This window comes from Manduca sexta, chromosome 12 (assembly GCF_014839805.1).
Source record: "Manduca sexta isolate Smith_Timp_Sample1 chromosome 12, JHU_Msex_v1.0, whole genome shotgun sequence".
Classification (NCBI taxonomy): domain Eukaryota; kingdom Metazoa; phylum Arthropoda; class Insecta; order Lepidoptera; family Sphingidae; genus Manduca; species Manduca sexta.
The window spans coordinates 4434506-4442421 of record NC_051126.1 but is presented as its reverse complement, the minus strand read 5'-3'; the positions used below and the strand labels follow the sequence as shown (position 1 = coordinate 4442421).

At 35.8% G+C, this 7916-nt stretch overlaps 1 pseudogene; it reads left to right on the top strand.

Annotated features, from left to right (window-relative positions):
- Positions 1 to 6857: 6857 nt before the first annotated feature.
- On the top strand, positions 6858 to 7887 carry LOC115452131 (annotated as a pseudogene).
- Positions 7888 to 7916: the final 29 nt, after the last annotated feature.

Genomic DNA, 7916 nt, shown 5'->3' with positions numbered 1-7916 from the left:
CTTTTTATATTTTTCATGAACTTTCGATGAGACATACTAATTTGTATTTAAATGTTCTACTAAAAGTTCATTTAAATTATGGTTTATATCATCTATAATGTTTATCCTTATAAAAGATTCTTTTAATTTCTAAAATAAAATACAACAACCGAAACAATGATATAAAAATGAAACAGACTACTACCAAAAATATTGTCATAATTACGAGTGTATAACGATATATTGGGACAGTATTAATATAAAATCGACGCCAGTATCTATTTATTTAAGTATCGCAAGCCGTCTCTCGGTGTTAATACAATTGTTCGCAGGACGCGAGACAGACGTGTATTGATCGATTATTTAAAATTCACGTACGTATTTAATTTAAAAAATATATTAAATCTTAGTTTTAGAGTTGATTTTTTAACAGACACCGAAATATTTTAGAGAAAAGTGAAGTTATGATTGAAGTATGATATTTGCTGTATATGTGTTGTATGGTTATATTTTGTAAAATTTCGGGTGAACCCTGTAATAGCTGTTAATGAATCTGGGGTTGGAGGGAGGGTAAAAATAGTTGATTAGTATCGATTATTGTTACAATTTTTATCGATTAGATACATGTCAGGGTTGATAATTAATAGTACCTAAGTAATAATGTTTCAAACAAACGAACCAGCAGCATTGACGTATATTCTATAGACACAAACGTTCATATAAACTATTTGTTTAAAATCTGAACTAAAATAGCGACCGAAACGTCACTGTTATAACTTATTTACTCACTTGAGCAATAAATAATTTTATTGTACTTATTTGGCTAATGTTTTTTATTCTTATCCAGGTTTACACTTAGACTCGAGTTTTTATATCATGAGCGGCACTCCGTACACAACCACAAGCTGTCAATAATGACCTTACTAAAGTAAATTTTTAATAGCGGCAATAGCCTAGTTGGGTGTGGAACGGACTGCCAAGACGAATGTCCGCAGGTTCAAATCACAAGAGCACACACCTCTGACTTTTCTAAAAATCATGTGTGTATTCTTGGCGAATTTATCATTCCCTTTAACGGTGAAGGAAAACATCGTGAGGAAACCTGCACATCTGAGAAGTTCTCTATAGGAATTTCGAAGATGTGTGAAGTCTACCAATGCACACTAGGCCAGCGTGATGGACTAAAGCCTAATCCCTCTCAGTAGTAGAAGAGGCCCGTGCTCAGCAGCGAGCAAGTATATAATACAGGGCTGATATTATTATATAATTTATTATTATAAAGTCACTTTCAATAAATTACAGTTCAATGCAGTTGAACACCGTGAATGTTCGCATCGCCAAATCTAGTACGTAGTAGATATACTTATATAAATGACCAGCACTAATATGTTGTATTCATTTAAACTATACGATATATTTAAAGTATGTACACATACATTTTTAATTTAAATAATTATTATTCTATTTAATTTGTTTGCTAAATCGATAATTCAACGGTCAAGAGCGTAACTATGACTGCAATTGCTCGTTGCATTGTACCACTCAAAAATACAAAATTTTCTTTTAACATTTTCATTAAAGTTACGAAGCTAATTGTTTTTAACAAAAAAGTACAATAATACTGATAATTTTGTTGCAATAAAAAAATCTCGAATAAGTCTTCTACTTTCTTAAAAAGAAAACATTTAATCGTTCAAATCGAAAATTCTCAAAAATTGAGAAAAATATTCATAACTCGAAAACTATGAAAAATCGCGGAACATGCATGGGGGTGATTCGAATACCTCAAGGGGTACTCTATCTCTGGACCTCCGCTTGACACTATTTTCTGGGACACCCTGTATACTTATTGATGTACTTCGATAATCGCGCGCTGTTTAAAAATAAGATGACACCAAATCATTATCTATATATGAAAACCTCGGTTTCTCAATGGCCGATCAACTAGCCAATTTCTCAGACAATTTAATTAAGATTGTCTTAAATCATCCTGCTGATAAATTTGTGGTTTTTGGTGACTTCAATTTGCCGCACATAAACTGGGTCCCGGCAGATGATAGCATCTCTCTGTATCCTGTTAACATCTATGGTCATGTCCAGGGCGACTTCTTTGTCAATCTCAATGCATGTAACTTGTTTCAATACAATTCCTATACTAATTGTAATAATAGGATCTTAGACCTAATTTTCTCTAACAATGATATAAATGTAACAAGTTGCATTGACCCACTTGTTCCCGAAGATCCACACCATAAAGCATTATGCGCCGTGGTTGACTTTGTTCAACTTCATATGCTTACCGAAAATCCACGTGTGAAGTTTTTATATAATTTAGCAGATTTTGATGCAATTTGCACGGAATTAGATAAAGTTAATTGGCTGCAAGAATTTAGTGCGTTGACCTTTGAGGAGTCCTTAACCTTCTTTTATGACGTCCTCTACAAATTACGCGACTCATATATTCCTACCAAAACTATTGTTCCCAAATATAAGTACCCTATTTGGTACAAAAGCCCTCTAATTAAAATTTTAAAAGAAAAAACTAAATACCACAGTAAATTCAGAAAATATGGTAATGTCTCCGATTATCAGTCTTTTGTTCTATTACGTGAAAGAGCCAAGATTCTTGAAAATGAGATGTTCGTAAAATATATCTCACTTATCGAAAATAACATTCGTAAGAACCCCAAGGCGTTTTGGTCCTTCGTTAAATCCAAGAAGCAGTCACATTGTTATCCTTCTGTTATAAAATATGGAGATCGGTCCTCTGAGGATGGAGTGGAGATCTGTAATCTGTTTGGTGATTACTTTCACTCAAATTTTCTCTCATGTTCGTCAGGCACTTACGATATCAATGAGTCTGCCAATGTTTGTGCAGATTTACCATCAATTGAAGTGCGTGAACTTGAGGTGTACAGACTGCTTAAATTTATCGACTCCAATAAATCGGCGGGGCCTGATGGCATTCCTTCATCTTTCATTGTTAAATGTGCGAAAAGTCTCAGTGTTCCTCTCACAATATTATACCGCCGGTCACTTGATCTTGGCGTGGTGCCGAGCATATGGAAATGCGCACTTATTACGCCTATTCATAAAAAAGGAGCAAAAAACTCTGTTGAAAATTATAGACCGATTTCGAAGCTTTGTTTATTCGCAAAAATTTTAGAAAAAATTGTTTATCAACAACTCTACAGTGCTCTCAAACATAGCTTTAGCGATTATCAACATGGTTTTCTAAAAGGGCGTTCCACCACTTCAAACTTGATTCTGTGCAATGACTTCTTAACACATCACATGTCTCGATGTGGTCAGGTGGATGTTATATACACGGACTTTAGTAAGGCCTTCGATCGTATTGACCACAAAATTCTACTGCATAAATTACTATCCCTGGGAATTAGAGGTAACCTTTATAGATGGTTTTCGTCATACGTTGAGAACAGGTGTCAAACTGTTGTTCTGAACGGTTTTTCTTCGAGAGCAATGTTTATTCCGTCAGGGGGTTCCGCAGGGGTCCTTGTTGGGGCCACTGCTGTTCATTATATTCATTAATGACATATCTCACAGCTTTATTCATTCCAAAATATTATTATATGCGGACGACATGAAAATACTTTGCCCAATTGGCTCAGTTGCAGACTCCCTTCGTCTCCAGGACGACCTTGACAGATTTCAAAGTTATTGCTATATCAATAAGCTAGATCTCAATGCCAGTAAGTGCTACATTTGTTCTTACACACGGAAGCATACACCATATCTTCATAACTACTTCTTGTTAAACACCACTGTATCACGTGTGAACTCTATAAGAGACCTTGGAGTTACTTTTGACACCAAACTGTTGTTCGATGCTCATGTTGAGAACATAGTTAGGAAGGCCTCCATGGCACTTGGTTTCGTTTTTAGACTGTGCTCAGAATTTAGTGACATCAAGACACTCAAAATAATTTATTGTTCTTTCGTCCGCAGCCACCTTGAATATGCCTCGCAAGTGTGGAACCCTATATATGATGTTTACATTAACCAAATTGAAAAAATACAAAAAATTTATACGATATTTGCAATACCGCTCAGGCAATTATTTTAATGACTATTTTACTCGATGTAAGAAATTTCATATTCTTCCATTGCAGGAGCGTAGGCGAATAGCCGATCTAGCATATCTTCTCAATATTCTCAATAGCACGGTTGATAGCCCTGAACTATTAAGCAAAATCGGACTGCGCACACCTTGTACTACGGTTAGAAAACCGAACCTCTTGTATGTTCCATTTGCTAAATCAGCATATCGGCAGAACTCGTACCTAATAAGAGCGTGCAGATCATTCAATGATGTTTCCTCTAATGTTGATATTGATCTCTTTAACTTCAACTGTACTAAATTAAAGAAAACTTTGTGCAATGCATTTTTTCACATATCGTAATGTACATTTAAAATATGTAGGTCTCTAGGCTGGTTATCTGCCTATTATTGTTCTATATTATTGTATTGTATTTGTGAAAACTTTTAATTGACCTTTATCTTTTTTGTTATATTTACTACTTTTTGTTATGCTAGTTGTAAGTTTTCCTTAAATAAATAAATAAATAAATAAAAAATAAAATAAAAATAAATATATAAAAATGAATTGCTGTTCGTTAGTCTCGCTAAAACTCGAGAACGGCTTAACGGATTTATCTTATCTTGGTCTTGAATTATTCGTGGAGGTCTAGGGAAGGTTTAAAAGGTGAGAAAAATTCGAATAATTGCCGGGAAAATCCTCAAAACAGCATTTTTCTATTTCCCATACAAACGTTTTCTAACTAATACGTAGAGTCAATTTGAGCTTTATTGCTATTGTATAAAGTTCACTGTTGTCTAAGCAATGTAGGTGTGTTCCTAACATCAAAGCAGTGTGCGTTGGAGCACAGAATATAATAATGTAATGTCGCGTTCTGAAACTCAACAAAAGTGATATCGCGGACCCGACTAAATTGAACAGTCACAAAATTTAATATATCATTAGTTATTTGGTTGGCTTCACGATATTATTTCTTTTGTTTTACTTTAAAATGCCTGTTTTCGTTATGGACAATTTTTGAGCTACTTTTGCATATCTATACTTATAATAAATCTGTAGAGAGGTCAATTCTGTACATGAAATATATTTCCAAAATAACTATCAGAGGGTGATTAGGGATCGATACTGATGCGAAAAATGCAATTAGTAAAATTTTTGTCTGTCTGTCTGTATAACCGTTATAGAAACAAAAACTACTCGACGGATTTTAACTTAACTTGGTACAATTATTTTTCATACTCCTGAGCTGGTTATAGTATTCTTTTCATCACGCTACAATTAATAGGAGCATAGCAGTGATGGAAAATGTTGGGAAAACGGGAGAAGTTACTCCATTTTTAAGCTTCCGTCATTTCGTGTGCAACCTTAATGGTTAAAAGTTCCTTCGATTTCACCAGGATCCCATCATCAGACCCTGACCGGACAATCGGACCACCTGCATACCATCATAAATTAAAAAAACATCCCGACAAATTGAGCACCTTCTCCATTTTTTAAACCCGAAATCCACGCGGGCGAAGCTGCGGGCGGAAGCTAGTAAACAATAAAAATCTATTTCTACCTAAGCTTTACCGAATACCGAGAAAATCGTTACATCCAAACGTATTTAAGCACTACGCACGTTGCAATAGGTTTTATTCTAAAGCAACAATAATTATACAATTGCTGAGATAATATTATATTTAGAGGACCTTGAATTCCCCGAAATACGATTACATCACGAAAACGCGGATGAATTAGAATATTCACGTTTATAAAATTGTGCCGAGTCATCAAGATCATCAAACTATACGCTGCCGTGTAATAGCGGGTATTGGGAGAACGTTTCAAATTGGTGAACAGTCATGTTATCTTTTAAGATCAGACTGTATCTACACAAACAACTATATTGTGCGATAAATGCTGCTAGTGCTAGAACTAAAAAAAAAATAATTATAATGCTTCGTAAGTTGCAATTAGCTAAATAAAGTGCAGGTTTATTCTGACTTTTTCTTCATGTTTAATATACAAAAATAGTAGTTGGAAAGATAGAACATCTATAATGTTTTTTTTCAAATTAGGCTTCGAGCAAACTTTGCCCCGACAAAAACGAACACATCAAAAAAGGTATTAGCCAAATCAGTCGATATTCTCTTATATAAAGAATATAATGTATTTAAGAACGGCTTATGCGGTAATTAACCTGTATTTATATAGATTTCCATGAGATGCTTTATCTATTGTTATGTCTGATCTAGAAGTATCTTGTATGATAATTATAAACTGTGAACCGGTAATGCCTCGGGTTAGAATCGCTTGGAGTTGGGCCACACTTAGTGTGGATAGCACTTAGGACTGGATCCCCCAGAAAAGACGGAAGTCAGACCGGCGTGGAGGTTTACGTTATAAAAAATAAGCTAATTTCTTTCTTCGACATTGTTAAAAAGTATCTTGCGGCGACGCTTGATTATAGTATGAAATGTGATTCATTCATCATTTAAGCAGTATATTTTTGGGTCATAATACATATTTCTATTGACTGTATTAAATTGAAAGACTACTGTTGCCGTTTTTCTATCTATTTTTCTTTTAGAGGGTTTTGTACCGGGAAAGGCTTATCACGCAAACGAAGACCTAGTAGAATATGATGGTAAAAAAGTAGACAGAGGGACTTTTTACCCGACAAGGGAATAGCGCGTGCGGAACCACAAGCAACGCCTGATACTAAACATAGAGTGTAAAAGAAATGATATTATTATCTCTTTGGAAATAAAAAGACAATAACTTAAAATAACTTGTATTGTTTTATTACAGATCCGTGTAAACATCATCACCAATATGGTAAAAGCACGTAAATACGTCGTAAAGAAACTCAAAAAACTTCGATGGTGTACCGAAACGTGATGATTTCGAAATAGTAGAATATGAACTGCCACCGCTTAAGGACGGCGAAATACTTATCCAAGGCGAGTGGGTCAGCGTGGACCCCTACCTGCGGGCCTACAACAGCTCTAAACCAATTCCTTACGACCAGTTCAGTTTTCAAGCAGGAGTAGTAAAAGAGAGTAAGAACCTTACCTACCCTGTCGGCACTAAGGTAGTCACTCACAAGGGGTGGTGCGATTACTGTATCGTAAATCCCAGCTTACCTACGGCTCCAGGCCAAAATATCTACAAAATGCCTGATATGCAAGGCCTTCCTGAATCCCTGGCTGTTGGAGCTATAGGAATGCCTGGTGCTACCGCGTACTTCGGATTCTTAGAAATTTGTAAGCCGAAGCCTGGAGAAACTGTTGTGGTGACTGGCGCTGCAGGTGCGGTCGGTTCGTTGGTTGGACAAATCGCAAAAATTAAAGGTTGTAAAGTAATCGGATTTGCTGGTTCTGACGATAAGGTGCAATGGCTTGAGCAAGACCTTGGTTTCGACAGAGCGTTTAACTACAAAACCGTAAACGTAACTAAAGCTCTTAAACAAGCGGCTCCGAACGGAGTTGATTGCTATTTTGATAATGTCGGAGGAGAAATCAGTAGTCAGATATTAGGTCAGATGAATGTCATGGGAAGAATTTCTGTATGTGGAAGCATCAGCTCGTACAATGAGGATCCTGCTCAGATGCCGAAGGCCACAGTAGTGCAACCGGCCATGGTGTTCAAGCAATTGATAATGGAAGGTTTCATGGTGTGACGTTGGGAGGCGAAATGGCCAGAGGCATTTGTCCAACTTATTGAATGGATCAAATCCGGCAAACTGAAGGCGCGAGAGCACATCTCGGAAGGTTTCGAAAACCTATATGATGCTTTTGTTGGAATGTTGGCTGGTAACAACTTCGGCAAGGCTGTTATCAAAATCTAAACTTTTTTGATTTCAATAAAAATTTTCGCTTTATACATAATTAA